Raw genomic sequence first — 25280 nt, forward strand, 5'->3', positions numbered from 1 at the left:
TTCCCTCCAGTCCTAAATTATAAGTCATTCCAAGAATCTTGAAAATCAAAATATCTCAAGTTTGATTAAATTTATATGACAAGATAATAACATTTATGATAATAACTAAGTATCGCTAGATTCTTTATTAATTATATTTTCATAGTATATCTATTTGATGTCATTAATCTTTGTAATTTTTGTTATAATTTTAGTTAAACTTGAGATGCTTTGACTCTCTAAGATTCTTGGAATGACTTATAATTTAGGATGGAGGGAGTAGTATGCAAAGTGAACTCTCCTTTATTAGCATGCGGCTGCTAGTATTTATCAAGTAAAATTATTTCTTCTTTTGCCATATATATGCATAAATTAAATGGCAATTTGCAATTTTCATTCCTGCCACAAAATGATTAAGTGCTTCTTCAATATTGCATTGCATTGTTCTTTCAGAGTACTTGTAGAAGTGGCTAGGAGGGAAGACGCGGACGCCGTCCTAAGTCACAAAACCGGTGACCAGCAGCCTCGCATGTATTTTCTGTAACCACTTCACCCCTAAGTTATTTTTCTCCATATGAGAGACAAATTCCCCTCGTATTCACTTTAGCTGATTTTGAAATGTATATTTGAGACCCTAGACCAATTCAAACGAAAATGTTTTCAACTACAAAGTTATAGATATCATCAAGATCTAGAATTTTGGTCTTGGTAGTTTCTCCATCGAGCGTTTGAACATATTTAATTTCAAATGTGAGAAATTCAATCACAATTTTCCTTGGATGAATGGAAAAGGTTATCAAATTACAAAGTTGTATAGCTGTTTGAGATATGGGCAATGCTACTGTACCCCCTTTACTTGCTATGAGGTAATATCTCAAACAAATCTGGATCATTGATTTTTTTTTGAATTTTTTTAGATTAACTAATTAACCTAAGAAAAAAAAGAAAAGATCTTATATCCTCAAATCACGGAAGACAAGTGAGTGGGCGCATGGCCCTTCCTTGTTTGTTCCATCGCATGTGCAGCCTTCCATGCATGTGAACCGAATCAATCAGCGGCGACAGCAGTCACGGCTGGCAAAATCTCCAGCCAAAACCAATCAACACGTTAGCTATCTCGTCACTTATTATATTACAACTATAAAATTCCTACGGTCAACATCTACCTGGCAGGACGATAGGTCGTGCGACCCCGCGTCTATCCGGCAGGATGAGTACACATGCGACACCGCAGCCTCCGGCAATTTCTACCTCACCACGCATGGTGTTTCCCAGCAATCACGTCTCATTAGCGGCAAAATAGGCAACCCGGCAATTACGTCCACTATAGCGGCAACAAAGGCAACCCGCGTGAAAGGTCCTTATTTGGTTTTGATAATTGAGTGACAATCTAGATGAACTAATTATGTTTATGTGAGGTACACATGTGATTAGTTCACAGATACATGTGTATGAGCAACAAATGACATGAATGTGAAAATTGCTTGGAGATGTTGCAAAGCTCACACATGTGATGATGAAGGAGCTCATTGCATATGAGACATGACATTGAGTCATGTGATCAAGGTGGACAAGATCAAGACAAGACTTGGCTTGATGTACCGGTTGCAAGCCTGAAGGACAAGTCGGAAGCTTTGGAGCGATGAACCGCGTGGCGGTGAAGCTTGAGCAAGACTTGGCGTCAATGAACGAAGGCAATGGTAAAAAGCAAGTGAAGTCAAGATCGATAAACCAATATAATCACATGATAATATAAAGTGGATCATATCATTTTTTATTGTGTTGGTGCATGTGTTGCATTGACATTGGAGGAGATGGGAATAGGAATGCGCAAGGCAAAGGTATAACCTATGATATTTTATTTCACCGGTCATAGGTGTGTAGAGAAGTTGATGACCTGGGTTTAGGATAGAAGGCCGTACTATCAAGGGGGATAAACTTGTTTGCATATCGGTCATCTAAGTGCTACTTGAGTGATCTAACTTTGTATCATCGCTAAGATCGAGTGGCGTGGCAAGTTGAGTGGCTAATCCTTTGGAAAATAATTGTGAAAATGCTAACACATATACACATGGTGGTGTACACTGATGGTGTTGGCACATTTACAAATGAGATGAAGTTGGAGTTGAATGTGAATCAACTCAGCGATGAAACGGAGGCGAGAAGGGTTCGAAACTTCACCGGCAGAGTGTCCGCCCGTAGAGTGCGGACAGTCCGACGGTGCCACCGGTGCCCTGTACAGAAAAGACAGGGTTTCACTGAGTGCACCGGACACTGGTCACGAAGTGACCGGCCACTGGGGTCCTTCGTCCGGTTAGTGGCACGCAGTGAAGGCCGCCCTCGGTCTCTTGACCGGACTGCTGGCTGAACACTGTTCAACGTCCGGTCGTGCTGATGTGGCGGCGCACAGAGGAGACAGTGAGTGATCGGACGTTGGGCGAGTCCGGTTAGGCTCGGTCACGAGTGGAACCTTACTAGAAATGACCAGATACTGGGGTCCTGCGTTCGATCACTTTGAGCAGCGCGTCCGGTCATAACTTAAATGTACTGATGACCGTTGAGATCGGACGATCAGCGTTTGAAGCAGGGGAACACGTGGCGTGCATCGCGTGATCAGACGCTGGGGTCCTGCGTCCAGTCGATCTGACCGGAGCGTCCGATCACCCCGAGCTGTGCCCAGTGAAGGGGTACAACGGCTCTATTTTTGTGGGGGCTATAAATAGAAGGGGGGCTCGGCCTTGGGCTGTTAGCTGAGCACACTAGAACCTTGGTGGCTTATATGGTGGTGCTTGGGAGCTCTCTAACTCACTCTAGCTTGATAATGATCATCCGATTGAGTGAGTGAGCGATTCTATATGGTGGTGCTTGGGAGCTCTCTAACTCACTCTAGCTTGATAATGATCATCCGATTGAGTGAGTGAGCGATTCTAGTGCGATTGTATCGTGAGGTTACATCGAGTGGTACTAGGTGATCGATTTGCAGGCTGGTGGTGCTTGTTACTCTTGGAGGTTGCCACCTCCTAGACGGCTTGGTGGTGGTCTCCGTCGAAGCCCGCAAGAAGCTTGTGCGGTGCTCCAGAGAAGAGCTTTGTGAGAGGCATTGTGCTCGCCCTGCGGGAGCCGCGAAGAGCAACTATAGTAAAGCGAGACGCGAAGGGCGACAAGTGGTCCGGTCGGGTCAAGTGCTAGGGCTTGTGGTAAGCACTCCACGTGGGAGAGTGTGACTTGCGGGTCACCACTAGCAAGAGGACCGGCGGCAACCTTGGAGCTTGTCTCAATGGGGACTAGCGTGTTGGCAAGCATGTGAACCTTGGGATAAAAATCATCATGTCATCCTTGTATTCCCGTTGGTTTGCATCATCGTTACACAAGCTTGTAATTACTTTTATATATATTGTGCTTGTGTAGTTGCTTTTGTAATGAGTTAGCTTGTGTAGCTTGCTAGTTACCTTCTACCTTGTGTAGCATAGAAGTAGCTCCCTTGCGTGGCTAATTTGGTTTGTGTAACCTTTTTAGTCATATTGCTTAGTTTGTGTAGCTAAGTATTTGCGCTCTCTAATTTGGCATTGGTTGCCGTGTTATTGAGCATTGCTAGTGAGCTTAGTTGGCTTTGTGCTTTTGCTTACTAGCATGTGTAGGAGCTCCCCGTTACTTAAAGTAGTAGAGGCATAGGTTTGTGTGACCTTGCTTCTAGAATTGATTAGGTGAGCTCTAACTAGCCTGATACCTTTGTTGCATAATTAGGATCTTTTATAAGGTGCTTGTGAACTTCGATAGAGGGGTACAGTCTTGTCTTGACCGATAGTTTTAATTCCGCACTCGTTTCGGTTAGCCGGAGCGATTAAGTTTTAGTAACGACTATTCACCCCCTCTAGTCGTCATCTTGACCTTACACCGCGCATCAAAAAAAAGAAATAAAACCTCTCCATTGGCCCCCTGATCATATCACGGGCACCAACAAAAAAACCGACGTGGTCACGCCGGCAGTCTTCACGGGTCGGTTGCCGGCGCCAATTCTCCACCAGTGAGTCTCCCTGGTCATGCCGGCAGTCTTCACCTGATGTGGTCACGTCGGCAGTCTTCACGCGTCGGTTGCTGGCTCCAATTCTCCACCCGCGAGTCTCCCCTAGTCGTGCCGGAAGTCTTCACCTGACGGTTGCCGGCGCCAATTCTCCGTCAGCTTATCCATCAGGTAACAATCTTGCTGTTTAAATCCATGTGGACGGGACGACTCATTTCTGGTTGTCGTCATTGAAGAGATCGTTGTTCTTTCCTGCAAGGGCGAGACTATCCGATCTGTCCACGAGAGACCAGGTACGTTAGTTCTCTTTGACGTGTTGCTTGGCTTTCTTGGCCATCCCTGGCAAATAAACAAAATAGCGAAAATCAAGTCATGACAACTGATCAAGTATTATCTGCCAAGTGCAAATTGTCATCAAATAGAAATCTTTTTACATGCTGCCAAGGACGAGTTATAAGAAATGTATGGTTGTTAAATACAACAGATCTTAATTGATTTCACCCCTCCCCTATAAAGTCACTGTCCACTGCCAAGTGCCAATCAAATTCATTTGTTGACTTTGATGCAGCTCTGCTGATTAGAACTACTCTGACTAGATCCATGAAAAATGCAGCACTATCAGAATGCTAATATATAGCTTCATGTGTTCATAGTCCAATAGTGGTTTCATTAAAACAAAAGGGAATGGCATATGAAATTTTTCATTGATGTTACAAGGCTATGCTAAGATCTAGAAGTCACCAAATGTCTTGTAGTTTCTATTTGCTGTATTTTCATTGATGTTACAAGGCTATGTATAGTTGTAGAATTTTTTCCCCTGCTATTTAGAATGCTAAGATATAGAGGTCATCAAATGTCTTGTAGTTTCTATTTGTTGTATTATCGACCTATCTTTGGAAAAATTAACATTGTAATGCAACATAAGGGCAAAGAGCGACCCGTGGTTTGCAGAATACTTGTTGCGCGTCGGTGGAGGTTCTGAGGAGATGACTGTTGATGATGAAATCTATCTTCCTCATGATATATGTGTTCCGCACACCGGGGAAGATAGTGATCTTGATACTCTAATTGATTGCATATTCCCTATCCTCAATGCAAATATGTCAAGCAAAGATTATTTATATCACCTCTCGAGCGATATTATCTACGCGGAACGAATGGGTTGATATGATTAATATGAAGATGATAGGTCGTTTCCACGGGGATGAGATGGTATACTATAGCTTTGACTGTGCGGTGGATGATCCACACAACTACTACCCTGAGGAATTCCTTAACACTTTGACACCCAATGGTCTCCCTCCACATGTGTTGAAGCTGAAGATTGGTTGTCCAGTCATATTGCTTAGGAACATTGACCCTACGAACAGACTTTGTAATGGTACCAGACTTATCATACGGGGGTTACAAAAGAATACTATAGACACAGAAATTGTGTTGGGACAGCACGCTGAAAAGCGTGTTTTTCTGCCTCGAATACCCTTATGTCGGTCGGGACCATGAGATGTTCCCTTTCCAATTTAAGTGAAAGCAGTTCCCTATTTGGCTCAGCTTCGCAATGACTGTTAACAAGACACAGGGACAAACTATCCCTAACGTCGGGGTATACTTACCAAAACCAATGTTCTCGCATGGCCAATTGTATGTGGCGCTATCAAGAGCTACAGCAAGATTGAACATTAGGATATTGGCTGTGCCGACTGCTGAGAAGGATGCGAACAAGGGAAAAGGAAAAGGGAAGGGGAAGAAGAGACCGACAAAGGATATATTCACAAAGAATATTGTATATAAAAGGGTTCTAACTCTATGAAAGAGGTAATGCATTACACGTCGATACATATTTTTTCAAGATATATCAATTGTACTTTAACTTTAAAAATTAACAAACAACTTATATGCAGGATACTTCTAACTACAGCTTCAACTATCTGCATGCTTCAGATGCAAGAAGTTAGATGCTGCATCTTAGACTTGAAAATCTTCTGGATTATGTTTGATTGGTGACCAGCTGCAGCTTGGTGTTCGTGCAAAGCACATTCTCTTGGTCGAAACATTGAGAAATTAGATTCTTAATTGTACAATATATTGTAAAACACAAACTTGTTATGATTAAGGTGAATACTCGTGTATTGCAACTTGTAAAACATCACGATTACAGTATCTATTTTAGATACAGTATAACACGCGCTCATACATATGTTATCGTGATATTATGTGTACCCGTTGCAACGCACAGGCATTTCACTAGTCACGTAAAAAAAACTAATACTACTAGTACCTAGTAACTTTATGCAGTCGCACGTACAAAAGTTGGCAAGCATCTCGTATTTGGTATTATTTTGTTTCAAAAAGTTACACCAAAGTTCACACATTTGCCTTTGATCACATTATAAAAAAGTTACACTGTAAATCAAGACGTCATACATACTTCTGAGTATATCTCGTTCTGTCTCGTTAAAAAAACATTGCTAACTCAAAACCATCTAAAAAAATATCAGTATAAAACTTTCCAAAAAGAAATAGACAACATAATTTTCTTCCAAAATTAGAAATAATTAAATATACAATTTTATTATTACCTCCTAGGAAGTAATATGTGGTAAAAGATATCCACATCAACGGTGCACATTTATTTGGGTGTACCACAGCAGATAGTCATTCTTCCATTCGAGATTGTTTGAAAATTTAAAATTTACTATGCTACACTTATTTTTAGAGACAGATATAGATCCAACTGTCTCTATAAGTTGATTTTCCAGAGGTGTCTCTAGATCTAGCTGACTCTAGAAATCCATTTATAGACGCGGTTAGATCTAGAGCTGTCTCTAAAAAAAGGGCATTCGTAGAGGCCGCCGGAAATACCAGCCATACCATACAAATGCATTTCTAGATGTGGCTAGTTGAGTGGTTGCGACACTTCGTATGATTTGATCGGTCATGTTTGGAACCACTTTTAATCGATTCGATTATAATCATCGTATGGGGATTTTCTTTCGATTCTTGATTGTGTGCTAGTTCAAAGTTTCAAAGTATGGATCAAAAGAATATAAAATAATAAAAGGATTCTCGTTTTTTTCATCAAGAATCAGACGGTAAGCGGAAACAAAAAGGCCAAAAGGTGCTTTGGACTATTGCATGAGAAACCGAGAATTGTCTCTCCAAAAAGAAAACGAGAATTGTTTTTTTCTTTTATTTATTTATGAGTAAAGTACACCATCAGTTCCTAAATTTATGCCGTTGTGTCGTCCCGGTCCCTAAACTTACAAAATGGTCATCTACGTACCTAGACAATGTTTGAGTCTCATTTTAGTCATGCCGGTTCTCAATCCAGTCCTCAAACTTGTCTACCTATCTTATTTTGGTCCGGAACTATCCAAAAAACTTCTACTCTCTCTCCGGTGACCAGAGGCCGGCACGAAGCCGCTGCCGCAGCGCGTCGCCGCTGAGCTCCCTCCCTCTCTACTCTCCCGAGCCAACGACTCAACCCGTCCTCATGGGCTCATGGCGAACCCATCGTCATTGTTGTTGAGTAGGCAACCAACGCAACCATCATCGGCAGCATCATCGCGTCGGCTCTGCCTCCGGCAGCGCTCCAGCTTCGTTGCTCCTCGCCTCCGCCTTGCACTCGGGCCACCATCCCTGTACACACTCAAACAAGTTCCTCAGCATCTTGTCCATACGCAACAGCAACACAGAGTCACAGACACAGTCACGGTCACACCCTCGCTGACCCCGACGTGGACAAGGTGGTGTGCCAGCTCGCGCGCGTCCGCATAATGGCGACGCGCGTCAGCACCTCGGCGGCTCGGCGCCGAGACGCCGCAGGCCACCGATCAACTGCAGCGAGCGTTGCAAGGCCTTTAATTTGCGCACACGGGGGCCACGAACGTGACGACAGAGACCAGCAACACGCCGGCCGCCTTGTGTCTCCCAAGAGACCAGCAACAGCAGCCAAGCAGCTGCAGTACTGAAGCCCTCCCGTCCCATCGCCTTGTGTCTCCCTTCCTGCCGTGCATTCGAGGAGAAAGATTTGCAGCGCACAAACCAAGCCGCGACTGCTGGTGCCGACTCCACCGCCGCTGGATCCGGTGCCGTGGTAGAGTACTGCTACTGCATAACGGAGGGGACCAGGGGACCAGCTTGTCGTTCCACCTGCAGCAGCGACCAGCGAGGGAAGAAGGGGTTGGTAAAATGCTTGTCTTACCACTGTGTTGTGATTAGAGTTGTAAGCCCCTTTGTGTTCGATCTAGTGGGTTTTCTAAAACGACGCAACTAGCGCTCATGCGTTCGGTGGGAGCACTCGTCCGGATGCACCTTGGGATCATCCGATTGAAATAACAGAAGTCGTCCAATCTCATCGAATAAAACCATGGAAATAATCGCACCTATCCCATACAATAGAACAAGCGCATCCCCGCATCTGAGAAACAAGCTCGCCCCCACGTCTACTCGTGGCGGCCCGTCCCCCGCCGCGCTGCCGTGCCATGTCGCGTCGCCATCCCCTGCCGCGCCACCGTGCCACGTCGCATCGCCATGCCCCGCCACGCCGCCATCCTCTGTGCGCCCTGTAGCCCTCCGCGCCCCATCCCCACCGCTGCTCCATCACCCAAATGTCCCATGAGAAATTTTACATCAGAAGATATGTTGCAACACGGAGCAATGCGAGATGTAACATCAAGTATTACTTGTTGCAACATCAGGAAAAAAAAGAACAACATTAGAATCAGGCTATAGCAACATCAGAACAAAGCTACTGCAATGGGAGATGCAACATCAGAACAAAAAGAGAGACTAATGCAACAAAGAAATATTACTTGTTGCGACATCAGAACAAGGCTACTGCAATGCGAGATGCAACATCAGAAAAAGGCTAATGCAACAAATAAATATTACTTGTTGCAACAGCAGAACAGGGCTATTGCAACATCAAATTCATTCGGCCGCAACTTGAAAAACGTTGCCATCATAAAAAGTCAGACGGCGAGGAAGAAGGGGCCGGCTCGGTGACGAGCGCCAGGCCTAGGCAGAGGCACGGGGCACCGACCGACGTGGGCGCGGGGCAGCAGCCGGTGGTGGTAGGCGGGGGCGCACATGGCAGCGACTGGCGGGGTTCCTCTCTGGCAGCTCGGCCATGGCACATAGGGCGGCAGCAGAGTCTCGCAGCCTCGACGGTCACGGCATGAGCGGATAAGGGAGTGGGGGCTCACTGGATGGGATAAGGGAGTGGGGGTTCACAGGATGAGATAAGGAAGCGGGGCGTCACGTATCGTGGTCCGCGTGGCCGCGTCGAGACGTGAGTTGCGGATAGACGTTCTCGTAGAATCATTAGTTTCTAAAATTATATAAATTCATGTGAGGCCTGACAGTAGTATAGACCATGCATGAGACGAGGTTGGATTGCTGATTAGTACATCCACCAAGTAAACGTTCGCCAGCAAATGTCCTCGGTATTGAGAACGAACTAATTTTGTAGGATGAATAAATCTAAATAAATTCTAGACCTGAGGTGGTTATTAATTAGGAGGTTAGACACTCAACTTTCAGAGAACGTGTTATGATCTATTTGGATTTCTCACTGCACTACCCGAAACCATTTCCCCCCTGACGGTAGGGAAACTCTCCTTGCGGCTGACCACCAGAGATCTGAGTGCCAAGATTGTGAAGGTTTCTCTATGAACCTGATGCCCCCAAATGTCGTTCAAGATCTGATGCCGCCGGCCCGAGATGCATGGCAGATGGCACCGTGTTCACATCACATCCACAGGTAGCTAGCGCGCGTGCAACACACACAGCCTCCTCTTCCTCTCGCACCGTGCATGTGACATATTTGACATAGGAGCATATACTACTAGTAGTAGCACATCCGCTCTCCAGGGCACGTCAACACCTCTCTTATCTTGTCTCTGCAAAGTGAACTCTCCTTTATTTGCATGCGGCTGCTAGTATTTATTAAGTGATAGGAAAAATATTTCTTCTTTTGCCATATATATGCATAAATTAAATGGCAATACGCAATTTTCATTTTCTGCCACAAAATGATTAAGTGCTTTTTCAATATTGCATTGCATTGTTCTTTCAGTACTACTGAGAGTACTTGCAGAAGTGGCTGGGAGAGAAGACCCAAGCAGGCAGCCACACGTGGACGTCGTCCCAAGTCCCAAGTCACAAATCGCAAATCACACACACACACAAAAAAAAAATACAGCCTCACATGTATCTCCTCTAACCACTTCACCCACATAAGCCATTTTTCTCCATATGAGAAATAAACTCCTCTCGTATTCACTTTAGCTATTTTGGCCATGTTCGTTTGTCTTATAATCCGTACTTTTCAGCTTATTTTTTCAGCCAAAACAGTGTTTTCTTCTCACAACAAATCAGCGAGAACAGTGTTTTGGCTTGTTTTTTCAACGAGACGAACGGAGCTTGAAATGTGTATTTGAGACCCTAAACAAATTCAAATAAAAAAGTTCTCAACTACAAAGTTATAGATATCATCAAGACCTACAATTTTGGTTTTAGTACTTTCTCCATCGAGACCGTTTAAAAAAATAATTTTAAATGTGAGAAATTCAAAAACAGTTTTCCTTGAAAATGATTTTAAATGAAAAATGTTGTCAAACTTCAAAGTTGTATAACTCTTTGAGATATACAGCTTTGGTTTTTTGTCATTCTTCCATCTGAGGTCATTTGAAAATTCAAAATTTACTGTGTTGCACCAATTTTTAGAGACAGATATATATCCAGCAGTCTCTACAAATTGATTTATTAAAAAAAATAATTTTAAATGAGAAATCCAAACATAAATTTTCTTGAAAATGATTTTAAATGAAAAGGTTGCCAAATTACAAAGTTGTATAACTCTTTGAGATATACAGCTTTGGTTTTTGGTCATTCGTCCATATGATGTTGTTTGAAAATTCAAAACTTACTGTGCTGCACCTATTTTTAGGGACAGATGTAGATCTAACCGTCTATACAAATCGATTTTTAGAGGTGGCTCTAAATCTGAAATCCATTTGTAGAGGCGGCTGGATTTAGAGCAGTTTGTAAAGAAAAGGGCATTTGTAGAATGTAACACCTCGGGTGTTTAAATATTAAAATCTGACATGTCATCATATGCATTGCAAAGCATTTGGCATTTGGTGAAAACTTTGATGTGCATTTACTAAAACAAGTTTATATTTATGTGGTATGTGTTGCAATGTATTGTTTGACTTAAGTTCAATGTTTGTTTGAATTTGGAATTTTTCCAGAAAACCCCGCTTTTCAACATTTAAACCCTACCCTGAAAATCCATTTCAAAATCTAAGCATATTTTGGGGTTGGGCCCAAAAGCAAAAGTGTAGAGCTTGGCAAGTTATACAAAGTTTGTTTTTGGAGTTTTTCAAGTTGTTTAGAAAATTTTTGAGTAAATCAAAAAGGCGTAATTCGGTAAATTTCCCTATTCAAATTCAAAAGTTCATTTCAAAATCTAGACCGAATTAGGAGATGGTTATAAAAGCAAAGTTGTAGAACTTTTGATTTTGAACAACTTTTATGTTTGGAGATTTTTGAGTTGTTATGAAAATTTGGGAGTAATTTGTGAATTTTGGCGAATGGCAAACTTGTAATTTCGATGAACAGTGTTCACCGCTCAAAGCTACACCGGCGGCGACCTTCGGTTTGCTTCTAGGCGCGGTCGTGGCCGTCTTTGGCGTCGCGCTGGCGCGGTGAAGGCCATAGCGCAGCTTCCTTGCGCTTCTGAGCTGCTCTATTTAGCCCAGGCCGTCGCCGTTGGCCCCGTTCTCTTGCTCTGTTTTCCCGACACCACCGCCATAGCTTCGGCGAGCCCGCACCGTCTCCCTAGCGCCGCGGTCGTCTTGGTAAAGGCCGTTCCAGTTCCATCTTTCTCTTGCGCATCCACCCAGCCAACTGTGGTCGGCTGATTTCGCCGGGAACTCGCTGACCACGCTCTTCTTCCTCGCGGCCGGCAGAGTCCCCGTCGAGCGAGCGCCGTCGTGGCCAGTACTCTACGGTGAGCTTCTGATCTCGAGAAGCATTGTTTCAGCTTCTCCGTGATGCCGTGGTGCTTAATATCTTGTTGATTGCTCGTTTTGTCCACCACAGCCACTGGAACACCGCCGTCACTATTGCTCGCACCGCCGTGATCGCTGTGAAAGCCGCCCCGCTTCACCGTTGCTTCTCCGGCCTTAATTCTTGCTTGAACGTGTTCGTGGTGAGCTACTGGATCTTCCCATGCCCTCTGTTTCCCTGTTTTCGGCTTTGTTTCGCCGGCGTAACGTCGCCGAGCCACCGCATCCGCCATGGCCGACGCCAAGCTCGTAACTCGTAGTAATTCGTCTAGCTAGCACCTTCAGTCGATGCGCCAGGATGATGTGGTCATTTTGGTGCCTTGACCGTCGCCTTTGGACTCGTCGTCGGTGAGTTTGTGCCGGTCAGCGCCGTCGTCGTCATAGTCAACACGCGGGAGGTAGAAGATGACAGGTGGGGTCACCATGTCAGTGACTCAACGTTCAAAATGAATTTTTCTATTTTCAGATTTGAATGAATAGTGTCTATTTTTGTTATTTTTGTGTAGATTTATTTAGAGCTCCAAAAATTATGAAAATTTTTGAGTGACTTCTCTGTGAGGTATAGTATTTAAGAAAAATATGAAATAATGTTTTTCAGTAATTTTTAAATGTGATAAAAATTGCTCAATTTATTCATAAATGGATTTCCATGATTTTTCTAGGCTTATTTATTTATCCAAAAATTATGAAATTTGTTTTGCCACTTAGTTAACATGTAATGAACATGTACTAAAATTTTGAGCTCAAATAGAATAAGTTGATTTATTTCATAATTTTGAATTAAATAATTAATTCATAAAAACAAATAGTAACCTTTAATGATTTAGGTTTTTGTTTGGACTTTTGGATTGAGTGATGACCTCGGGTCGTTTGTTGTTAATGATCCTTGGCAGTTGATGTATGTGTTACGAAAAAGATATAGTTTGTTTGACTTGCAACTGTACCGCGAAGGAAAGTTGTATTCAAATTATTAACTTTGCATCCATCATCGAGCATCATATTTCGTATTCCACATCATGTTAAACATGGCATTGCTATTACGTGTAGTGAACAAAGATGAACACGTGGTAGTTAATCAAGTCGTGGAAGAAGTTTATCCGTCTGTTGAGGTCGGATCGAATACTTGTGAAACGTCGCAGGAATCGGACTTTTCCGTCAACGAAGGCAAGCCCTGGATGCATACAACCCTACCTTGTGTTTTACAAATTAATTTCGCTTTTGCTTTCCGTTACTGCATTAAGTGATTAAGAGTTAAGTAAAAGCCTAATTGGTGCATTACCACCCTTGTTATTCCATATTTACCATATTACCTGTTTTAAACTCGTATATGCCTAGTTTTGCTTAGCTATGCGTAGAACGATGAAAGTCGGGTGACTACCTGCCATCTGCTAGTTTTAAATGGAACATTGGTTAATTATGTTAGCATGTGATATGGGAATGTGGAGTAATAAATCTAGACCGGGCGGACTCGGTGTGTGTGAGCCACAAGACATGGAGGTCTTGTGAGCGGGTTCTTTCTGCCTGTGTTGATTAAGGCACGTCCGTTGTTGAATTGCATGAGGTGAGAATTTGTAGTACTAACCACATACTCCGGTAAGCCTGAACTTGGAGATTCTATTAGGAGAATGGCTACTCGCGCACTGGGAGTGGAGAGATGGCGGGAATAGCGTGTACCCTCGTGGCTGGAATGTGGCCGGATTTGAGGTGTGCTGTATTCTCGGGTGGCGCGGACCCGTTCTTGTTTTAGAGGATCCAAGGGTAGGTTGATATATGTGAGTCGGGGACCTGCATATGTCGTGTGGTCTGGAATCCCAAGCTGGGCTTAATCGGTTCGAATCGTCGTTGCTCCTCGGTTATGGAGACTCAACTCACTGTTCATCATCGTAGAATTAATAATCGGAACTTGAATAAGGCTTGTGAAGGTGCTGAATATGAAGTTTCATGATCTCAGTGCGGATCGTGTCAGCTTTGTATATAATTCTTAAGAAGTTTTCTATATAAAGAATGTTGTTAAAAGAGCTTTTACGCAAAAGAACTTTGATCATTGTTAAAGCTATACCTTGAATCCCTGAGCCTGCATTACTGAGTTTATCAGTTAATATTTCGGATAAGTCTTGTTGAGTACTTTCGTACTCAGGGTTCGTTGACCCCTTGTTGCAGGTGAGCCTCATGAGCAGATCTGTTTTGGATCGTGCTGCATGACTATCGTTCGTTCTGACGATGAGAAGTAATGTGTGATCCTTGGGCAGGATGTTTATTTTGGGTGTTATGTATATATTAATTATGCCACTCCACTACTACTATGGTTTGTAATAATTAAAGAACTTAGTTTGTAAGGTTTGAAATAACTGGTTTGTAAACTATGTTATCGTAAGACTTCCGCTGTTTTTACTCTGGTTTTGATATTTGAATAAATGTTGTAATACTGCAATGACTCTGTAACATGATCCTGCTCGGAAATCGTGGATGATTCGGGGTTCCCCGAGGACACCCGACAGTCTTTTTAAGTTATTGGAAACATATGCATAAATGTCAAAGGTCGTCGGACAGTGACAGGTGCATGTGGGCCTTATAACTTAGGAGGTTCTGCCACATAGAAGCGGGTGGAAATACCAGGCATCCTCTACAAATGCATTTCTAGAGTTGGCTAGCTAAGTGGTCGAGACACTATTAGTATGATTTGATTGGACATGTTTGGGACCGCTATTAACTCATAATCATCCTATCGTGGGGATTTTCTTTCGATTCTTGATTGTGCTAGTTTAAAGTTTTGAAGCGTGGACCAAAAGTATAAAAAATAATCAAAGCTTTTGATGTGATTCTCGTTTTTTATCACCGAGAATCAGACTGTAAGCCAAAACAAAAAGGCCAAAAGGGTGCCTTAGAAATAGAGAATTGTTTTTTCCTTTTATTTATGAGTTAAATGCACCAGAGGTCCATTAATGTGTGAGAAGGTTTCGGTTAGGTCCATCAACTTCTAAAGTGGTTTTTTGGGTCCATAAACTTTGTATGCCGTATCACTTAGGTCCATATCCCACCACGCAGGCTTCTCATACTGATGTGGCTGCTGACGTGTCCTTTTGAAGCAGCTCTTGACAATGTATTTTGTCAAACAGCTTGTGGAGGACGGCGACAGTGTCCCCAGCGCGCCGAACAGCCACAAAGGAGATGTAGTCCTGGAAGATGGACTCTAGGCCGTCGACGAGATCGTGAACCACCTCGTCTTTTGCGCTCGCGTGGACCTCGTCCATGGCCGCGGCGCTCGACGGAGCTCCGGCTGTGGCCGCTGGACACCGTGGAGGTCCGGTCATGGCCTCGACGCCCGCTCTCCCCGCGCAGCTGCTCGACGCCATGCAGCTCCGGTTGCGGCCGCTGGACGCCATGGAGGTCCGGTCGCGGCCTCAACCTGCGCGGTGCTAGGATGCTGTCGGTGCTTCTGCTGCTGGTGGCCGCGGGCGGCGCGGCCGCGTCACACTCGAGCTCGAGGCTCGAGCTCGTCGTGCCCCACGACGCCGCCGGACGCCGGGAACACGCTGCAGGTGTCGCACACGTTCGGTCCCTGCTCGCCGCTGGCCCCCGGGACGGCGGCGCCGTCGTGGGCGGGGTTCCTGGCGGACCAGGCGTCGCGTGACGCGTCGCGGCTGCTGTACCTGACTCGCTGGCGGCCACGCGTACGAGATCATCTTCATGTCCTACCGCTCGTCTGGCCCGGCAGTATCCATCAGGGGCGCGCGCGGCGGATGGGGAGGTGTCGTCTCCCGTTGCTGCCGGCGCTGGCGCGAGGAGTGGCACCGGGGGTAGCGTCATGGGCAGCCGAGTCAAGAAGGCGCTCGGACTGAGGCCAAGGCAGCTGTCGTCGGGAGCGCAGCCGATGATGGCCCGCACGCTGAGCCAGACGTCGGGCCCGGCGTCCCCTGGCCGAGTGCGGCGGCCAATGACGTCAGAGGAGATCATGCGGCAGTAGATGCGAGTCACCGACCCGAGTGACGCGCGCCTGCGCCGCACCCTCATGCGCACCGTCATCGGTCAGGTCGGCGCCCATGGCGGCATTGATCGTTTTCGTCTACATCTTTTCCTTGACAAGTCTGGTTTGCACACAGGTGGGCAGGAGGGCGGAGACGATTGTTCTCCCGCTGGAACTCCTACGGCAGCTGAAGCCTGCAGAGTTCACTGACGCCGAGGAGTACCACCAGTGGCAGTTCCAGCAGATCAAGCTCCTGGAGGCAGGACTCATCCTGCACCCTTCCCTCCCGCTCGATCGCCTCCACGCCGCCGTGCTCCGGTTCCGCGAGGTCATGCGCGCAACCGAGATCCGCGCCATCGACACCGGCAAGAACTCTGACGTCATGCGCGCCCTCACCAACGCCGTGCACGTGCTCTCGTGGCGCTCCGGCACCGCCGGTGCCGCTGTAGAAGCTTGCCACTGGGCCGACGGGTACCCGCTCAACGTGCTCCTCTACTGCTCCCTCCTCCAGACCATCTTTGACCTGAGGGAGTGCACCGTCGTGCTCGACGAGGTTGACGAGCTCCTAGAGCTCATCAAGAAGACGTGGCCTACGCTTGGCATCAACAGGATCCTGCACAACGTGTGCTTGGTGTGGGTGTTCTTCCAGCAGTACGTGATCACAGGCCAGGTCGAGCCGGACCTCGTCGCTGTGGCGCTCACCGTGCTCGTTGACGTGGCAGCTGACACCAAGCAAGGGAGCCATGACCCGCTGTACGCCAAGGTGCTCCTGAGCGCGCTCGGTGGGATGCAGGAGTGGTCGGAGAAGCGCCTCCTGGACTACCACGACAGCTACGAGAAGGGCATCGGTGGCGCTGCTACGGAAGGCATGGAGATCCTGCTGTCCCTGGCACTTGCCGCCGGCAAGATCATCGCTGACCGAGAATGCGCGACCGCGTTGATTATTACGTCAGGTGTTCGATGAAGAGCGCCTTCACCGACGTAATAACGTTGATGTTACTGTATCATGGCACACTGGTACAGAGTATTGATCTATTCATGACCATTTTTCGCTTCCATCTGGTTGCAGATACTTGAGAACGGACTCGGCGAGGCCGACAGCGTGATCATCGACCGCGACAGCGACCCTAGGTCCGTCCTGATGCAGCTCGCCAGGGACACGGAGCAGCTGGCCATGTTCGAGCGCAGGAACTTCAGCCCGGTGCTGAGGCGGTGGCACCCCGCGCCGGTGGCGGTGGCCTCGGTCACCCTGCACGGCTGCTTCGGCGTCGTGCTGAGGCAGTACCTCGCCAAGGTGAACATCCTCACTGAGGAGCTCGTCCGCGTGCTCCACTCGGCAAGCAGGCTGGAGAAGGCCCTGGCGCAGATGACGGCTGAGGACGCGGCGGACTGCGACGACGAGCGCGCCAAGGCTGTCGTGGGCGACATGGAGCCCTTCGAGGTGGAGTCCGTCGTGATGGGACTGCTCAAGGCCTGGATGGACGACAAGCTTGGGCTTGCCAGGGACTGCCTCCTCAGAGCCAGAGACACTGAGGTACTCATACACTTGGACGGCTGAGCTCGAATTTTTCACTTACTGATCCCTGCTCTGCTCTGCTGCGTGTTTTCGATCTAGAGCTGGATACCCAAGTCCAAGGAAGAACCGTTTGCCGGGTCCGCAATGGAGCGGATGAAGCTGGCTAGGTTGACCATCGATGAATTCTCCGAGATCCCCGCGAGCGCGAAAGACGAGGTGGTTCACGATCTCGTCGACGGCCTGGAGTCCATCTTCCAGGACTACATCTCCTTTGTGGCTGCTCGGCGCGCCGGGGACGCTGTCGCCATCGCCTACAAGCTATTTGACAAAATGTATTGCCAAGAGATGCTTTAAAAGGACATGTCAGCAGGTCACGTCAGCACGAGAAGCCTGCGTGGTGGGATATGGACCTAAGTGATACGGCATACAAAGTTTATGGACCCAAAAAGTCACTTTAGAAATTGATGGACCTAACCGAAACCTTCTCACAAGTTAATAGGCCTCTTATGCATTTAACTCTTTATTTATTACAAGTGCAATCAACGGGCACACGCACAAATTAACCGAAGCTCTTCCAAGTCCCACTGTTCTAACAACCACCTCCCTTCCTGCCGGCCCGGCCGCCTTGTGTCTCCCAATAGACCAGCAACAGCAGCCAAGCAGCTGCAGCACCAAAAGATTTGCAGCGCACAAAGCAAGCAGCAGGACCAGGGGACCAGCTCGTCGTTCCCCCCTGCAGCAGCGACCAGCTCGTCGTTTTGGGTTTTTTTTTTATCGAAGCGAATATGACAATGTGTATTTGAGACCCTAAACAAATTCAAATAAAAAAGTTTTCAACTACAAAGTTATAGATATCATCAAGACCTACAATTTTGGTTTTAGTACTTTCTTCATCGAGACCGTTTAAAAAAATAATTTTAAATGTGAGAAATTCAAAAACAGTTTTCCTTGAAAATGATTTTAAATGAAAAGGTTGCCAAACTTCAAAGTTGTATAACTCTTTGAGATATACAACTTTGGTTTTTTTGTCATTCTTCCATCTGAGGTCATTTGAAAATTCAAAATTTACTGGGCCGCACCAATTTTTAGAGACGGATATATATCCAGCAGTCTCTGCAAATTGATTTATTAAAAAAAATAATTTTAAATGTGAGAAATCCAAACACAAATTTTCTTGAAAATGATTTTAAATGAAAAGGTTGCTAAATTACAAAGTTGTATAACTCTTTGAGATATACAGCTTTGGTTTTTGGTCACTCTTCCATATGATGTCGTTTGAAAATTCAAAACTTACTGTGCTACACCTATTTTTAGGGACAGATGTAGATCTAACGGTCTATACAAATTGATTTTTAGAGGTGGCTCTAAATCTGAAATCCATTTGTAGAGGCGGTTGGATTTAGAGCAGTTTGTAAAGAAAAGGGCATTTGTAGAGGCGGGTGGAAATACCAGGCATCCTCTACAAATACATTTCTAGAGTTGGCTAGCTGAGTGGTCGAGACACTGTTAGTATGATTTGATTGGACATGTTTGGGACCGCTATTAACTAATAATCATCCTATCGTGGGGATTTTCTTTCGATTCTTGATTGTGCTAGTTTAAAGTTTTGAAGCGTGGATCAAAAGAATAAAAAATAATCAAAGCTTTTGATGTGATTCTCGTTTTTTATCACTGAGAATCAGACTGTAAGCGAAAACAAAAAAGCCAAAAGGGTGCCTTAGAAACAGAGAATTGTTTTTTTTCCTTTTATTTATTTACAAGTGCAATCAACGGGCACACGCACAAATTAACCGAAGCTCTTCCAAGTCCCACTGTTCTAACAACCACCTCCCTTCCTGCCGGCCCGGCCGCCTTGTGTCTCCCAATAGACCAGCAACAGCAGCCAAGCAGCTGCAGCAACACCGAAGCCCTCCCATCGCCCTGCGCCCTGCCGTGCAATCGAGGAGATTAGAGTTGTAAGCCCCTTTCTATTCTAGTGGGTTTTCTTAAATTATACAAATTGATGTGAGGCCTGACAGTAGTATAGACCATGAGATGAGGTTGGATTGCTGATTAGTACATCCACCAAATAAACGTTCGCCAGCAAATGTTCTCGGTATTGAGAACGAACTAGGTTTTGGAAATTTGTAGGATGAATAAACCTAAATAAATTCTAGACCTGAGGTGGTTATTAATTAGGAGGTTAGACACTCAACTTTCAGAGAACGTGTTATGATCTCTTTGGATTTCTCACTGCACTACCCGAATCCATTTTTCCCCTGACGATAGGGAACACTCCTTGCGGCTGACCACCAGAGATCTGAGTGCCAAGATTGTGAAGGTTTCTCTATGAACCTGATGCCCCCAAATGTTGTTCAAGATCTGAGTGCCAAGATTGTGAAGGGTTGGGCTGCAGTAGTGGCTTGCCACGGCGTTTGCTGCTGTGTGCTGTTTGCCACCTCACAAGACTATGTGTGATTGAAGGTAAAGATGTAGACTGCCACTCTGCCTTATGTTCTTCCTATTCTTTTTGTATGGGAAATTTCTTAGGTAAATTGTGCTGTGTGTATTCCAGTTGGAAATTGAAAGAATGGTCTGATGCATGATCGATCTCCCGCCCTCAATTAAGAAATCTTGGGCTAGTTGGCATGTTCTTATTTTCTCGGTATTAGATTGGAATTTAGTACACTGTCAGGATAATAAAGAGCTTAAGTCTCTGCCATAATGCAGAAAAGTGCTAGCTAGATGTTATTTTCACTAGTGGCAGATGGGGCTGATGCTAAAGGTTTTAATTTTTGGATTTATAGTTGGTGATAAAATTTTCAGACTTATGGTCATAAGGGAGGAGAGATATTTATTGAACTTTTATTTGCTGCTACTACTATCAGAAGAATAAGATAGCATCTTCTGGAAGATATGATCAATGTTCATTCCTAGCTAATACTTCACATGAGTGGTCTTCTTATGCCAGCCACACAGATATTAGTTTGTGCAATGCATTTAGTTAGCACCAGCTCTGCTTCAACAGTTGAGTATGTAGCCATATACAGCCTTACTTCTTTTTATTCGTTGATACGGTGTATTGTGCTCCAGCTTTAGTTTGTAAATACATGGATTTCCATGAGTCTAGGTCGAGAGTGTCTGCTCAATACTTGCAGACAGAACAGAACAATGGGTGATTACTACCTGCTTTCAGTTTTGGATACAAGCCATATGTTGGTTTTGATGTGACATGAGTTGTAAATCTCTAACAGGTAAAATTGACTAAGGCACTTGCTTGATATGGGACTGTATGAGACAGCTTGACATACCACAAGACACAGGCAATTATCCCTTCATATTGAGCATCTCATTTGAGAATTAGTTGTGGTACCTAATGTGCAGTGAACTATGAATTTTTGGTTCTCCAACAACACTTGCTTGTCCATCTCTTACCCCTACTCTTTGATTGTGCATAATAAGATTAGTTCCATTGTCCTACATGCATTTTTTCCTGTTGCTTGTAGTTAACCTCTTTGTAGCTACCTTCTGAATTTTTGATCTGGGCTGCAGTAGCAAGTTCCATGCATGAAAGCTGTCAGGTGCTAGCTAAAAACGACATTGAAGAACTATTTGGTTATATAAGATTTGAGAGGCTAGCATGTTGTTTAACCATATGCTGCTTTATCCACTTTAGCATTTAGTTACCATTTCCTTCCAGCCATTTGAGTTTCTGTTTCTAAAATAAATAAATAAGCTCCTTGAGTTTTTAGGCCAGTGAGCACACCACAAAAATGTCATCTTTGTTTGTTTTCCATGTATTCTTCTCTGATTACTATTTTTTTTCTGCATAGTCAAATTACTTGGAAGATGCATATCAAACTAGGTGAAGCAGAAGGACCATGAAGCCAAGATGCAGGAGCAGAATGAGCATGAAGATGAACATGCCTGCTTCAACAATGTCATCTCGGCCAGTTCCTAACTCTTTTACTATGCATAATGATGAGATTCAGTAACTTGCAGCTAAATCAAACTGCATGATTTAATTCAACACACATACTTAATGATTGTGTTAAATTTTGTCTTTCAGCAAACATCAAAATTGAAGGCTGACTCAAATCCTGACAGTGTGGCTAATTGACTCTACATACTATGGCAGTCCTGAATACATATATGTTTGAATGTGATTAATAGGCTTCTTTTTGCGTGAAAAGACAAAAAAAAAATGTCTACCTGAGATGTTGTGATTGTGTTTTCTATAATCAGGTTATTTGGATTTTGTGTGATGTTGGTGTCATTCTGATACCCACTGAAATTTTCCCAAATATAGGCTACAATAACTTGTTGTGCTGTTGTCAATGGTTTGTGTTTCTTTCTTCGCAATCTCTCTGCATTATGCTGTTGTATTATTGTCAGGGAACAATCCGTGACGGTTTCCACAGCCAGTCCCTAACGGGCAATCCCTGACAGTTACCGATGTGGAAGTTATCCATGACGGTATCATGTACTTTCCTTGATGGGTTTGTCCGTCAGGAAAAGAACTGCCTGGGGTAGTGCTGCTTCCATTTGCTTTACATGTGTATCCTTTCTGTGTCTTTGATCTAGGACAATGATTTAGTTGCATTTGATTTTCCTTTTCTTTTTTTTATTAGCAAAGAGGAACTGCTGCTTTCGTCACCCCTGGTGCTTGCCTGTCAATTGCCAGCAGAGAATTGATTTATGCTATCTCGATTATTCAGTTTGTGTCTTAGGGGAAAAAAAGTTGTTTATGAGCAACAGGAATTAAATTTGAATCGGGCATTTGCTTCTATTGCAGACACTGATGTGGGAGGTGTCAGCCATCTGCGTGAAGGTGTTCATGGGGTAGAAGATCCTGAAATTGCAGTCCAGTAGCTTTGTTGGTTCCCAAAAATTGCAGTCCAGTAATCGTGAAGGTGTCAGCCCCCACATTGTTTGCTTCTGTCTGCCACTTCACAAGATAAGACTATGCGTGACTGAAGGTAAGATGTAGTCTGCCACTCTGTCTTATGCCTTATATTCTTTCTATTCTTTTCATATGGGAAATTTCTGAGGTAAATTGTGCTGTGTGTATGCCAGTTGGAAAGGGAAAGAATGGTCCTGATGCATGATCAATATCCCACCCTCAATTAAGAAATCTTGGGATAGTTGGTAAGTTCTTATTTTTCTTCGAATGCGCAGGAGGGCTGCACATCTTTGTATTATAGGGAGGAAAAACGATCAGCCCCTTACATGAACACCACCACCTCACTCCGGGCCAAGGCATGAGGGGTTGAATGAAACAAAATGGTTTGCACTGATAAAAAAACCCAGAAGGATGAGGCCTGACCAAAAACCCTCACAAACTAGATTTAACTAGCCCAAGCCGTGACCTAGACCAAGAGTCCGTAGGTAAGTTCTTATTTTCTCAGTATTAGATTGGAATTTAGTACTGTCAGAATTGTAAAGTGCTTCAGTCTCTGCCATAATGCAGAATAGTGCCAGCTTGATGTCATTTTCACTAGTGGCAGATGGGGCTGATGCCAAAGATTTTAATTTCTGGATTTATAGTAAAATTTTCAGACTTATGGGCATATGGGAGGAGAGATATTTATTGAACTTTTATTATCTACTACTACTATCAGAAGAATAAGATAGCATCTTCTGGAAGATATGATCAATGTTCATTCCTAGCTAAAACTTTACCTTGTGGTCTTCTTATGCCAGCCACACAGATATTAGTTTGTGAATGCATTTAGTTAGCACCAGCTCTGCTTCAACAGTTTTTTTTTGGGAGCTCTGCTTTAACAGTTAAGTATGTATAGCTGTGTACGTTGACAGTACAACCAACGGGGGAACGTTATCCCTAACGGTATCATGTACTTTCCCTGATGGGGTTCTCCGTCAGGAAAAAAACTGCCTGGGGGTAGTGCTGTTTCCATTTGCTTTACATGGGTATCCTTTCTGTGTCTTTGATCTAGGACAATGATTTATTTTTCATTTGATTTTCCTTTTCCTTTTTTTATTAGCAAAGAGGAACTGTTGCGTTCATCACCCCTGGTGCTTGCCTGTGAATTGCCAGCATGTACGCCACGTAACATAAATCCATGCATTAGGGTCCTTATTGATTAACTAAACCATGAGCTAGGATGGCACAGGAGGAAGATTATGGTGCATCAAACAGTGGTGAAACGCCGTGCATCACCCATGGGGGACGAGTGATGAATCAGGTGATTCGGGGACGGCTACGAAGGAAGAGCCGAGCCATCCAGGACTTGTGTGCAATCAAGCCTGAACCCATGGGTGAGGACTCAGGAGAGTCCAACCAAAGGGATTAAGGTCTTCATTTTTTTACCCCGGGTTGAATGAGTACCTCAAGAAATGCTAAGGTAAGAATGAAACCTAAATGCATAGAGGTGGCGGAAAAAGTTATCAGGAAAATTTATTTTTCTCTTGCACAGAGAATTGATTTATGCTATCCCGATGATTGAATTTGTGTTGTAGGGAAAAAAATGTTGTCTATGAGCATCAGGAATTAAATTTGAATCGGGCATTTGCCTCTATTATTGCAGACACTGATTTGGGAGGTGTCAGCCATCTGCGTGAAGGTGTTATGGGGTAGAAGATCCTGAAATTGCAGTCCAGTAATTTTGTTGGTTCCCAAAAATTACCAGAGCTGTCGTTAGGTTCCTTTTTTGGTGAAGTATTTTGCTCCCTTGAGGACAGCCTACCTTCTGTGACTTGTGTGGTACTAGATATGTGTGTGACCTGTAACTACTATAACTTTATGTTAGCTGCTAACTAGGATTTATGTAAGCAGCCTACCTTCCAGGAGATTAGCTGCTAACTAGGATTTATGTAAGCAGCCTACCTTCCAGGAGTGTTGAATCAATGTGTGAACTGGCTGCAAACCTGCTTGAGTGCTGGAATAATAATACGCATGAATGTGCCATGTATATTTCTGAACATTTGTTGCAGATTTCTGTTAAGCGCAATCCATGTGTGCATGTATCAATAATGGTGTGTATATTCGGTTGTATTTTGTGGGAACGAAGAAATGAGTCGGATTTCACGGAATATGAATAGCGTAGCAGTACACATTTCGGTTGTATTTTTTTTTTGGCAAGGTGCATGCATTCCGGTTGTGCCGAAGTACGAAGATAAGCAGTGCGGGAGGAAAAATGTATACATGATCTTGTACAGCCTTGGGCATCAGAGGCTTGGGGTGCAGGCAGGAGCAATAAAGCCACCAGGACTCCGCTGCCTCCCTCCTCGCTCTCCTCCTGTTTGAGTTGTTCTAGCGAGGCACCGACAGGCGACAGCACCTAGTATAACCTAGCACTAGGACCCTATGTCAATCCTGCCCGCACGCTTTTCTGGGTAAGAATCGAGGAGAAGGGTTTGCATTCAAGACGCACACGCAGACACGGAGCTAGAAACCCATCGATGCGGCCACGAACACAAATTTTCCGGTGATAATCTGAGCACAAGCACAAAGGAGAGTCTGAGTCTGAATATGGTGTGGTGTCATCACAATAATGTACTGATTCATGTTCTTGCTATTTCCACCGTACGTGTGACAACTAACGCGGATGAAGATCGAGGACTAGAAGCAAAAGTTGGAGGAGATGAAGAACATGACCAGGCAGGAGTACTTCACTCACCTGATGAGGTAAGGATGCTTGCTTAATTAGGATGTTCATTTTAAGTGACCGGCTGTGTTGTGACAAAGCGAATGCACATGCATTAATTTATGGCTTAGCATGCTCA

The 25280-nt window shown here is 44.7% G+C and overlaps 1 long non-coding RNA gene and 1 pseudogene across 10 annotated transcripts; both read left to right on the forward strand.

Annotated features, from left to right (window-relative positions):
- The first annotated feature begins 15567 nt into the window (after positions 1-15567).
- On the forward strand, positions 15568-18115 carry LOC136539156 (protein unc-13 homolog; annotated as a pseudogene).
- Positions 18116-19686: 1571 nt separating this feature from the next.
- On the forward strand, positions 19687-24676 carry LOC136526307 (uncharacterized). 10 transcript variants are annotated; one of them, XR_010776545.1, is made up of 8 exons: positions 19687-19875; positions 19938-20018; positions 20789-20857; positions 21368-22513; positions 22713-22922; positions 23540-23595; positions 23669-23899; positions 24015-24676. It is a non-coding gene; the product is annotated as an uncharacterized lncRNA (long non-coding RNA). The 10 variants fall into 10 exon arrangements; XR_010776540.1 differs by lacking the exon at positions 22713-22922 and adding an exon at positions 22611-22682 and having other exon boundaries at positions 19690-19875; positions 21368-22063; positions 22330-22513; positions 23540-23899; positions 24015-24673; XR_010776538.1 differs by lacking the exon at positions 22713-22922 and adding an exon at positions 22611-22682 and having other exon boundaries at positions 19694-19875; positions 24015-24670.
- Positions 24677-25280: the final 604 nt, after the last annotated feature.

Source organism: Miscanthus floridulus, chromosome 2 (assembly GCF_019320115.1).
Source record: "Miscanthus floridulus cultivar M001 chromosome 2, ASM1932011v1, whole genome shotgun sequence".
NCBI lineage: Eukaryota > Viridiplantae > Streptophyta > Magnoliopsida > Poales > Poaceae > Miscanthus > Miscanthus floridulus.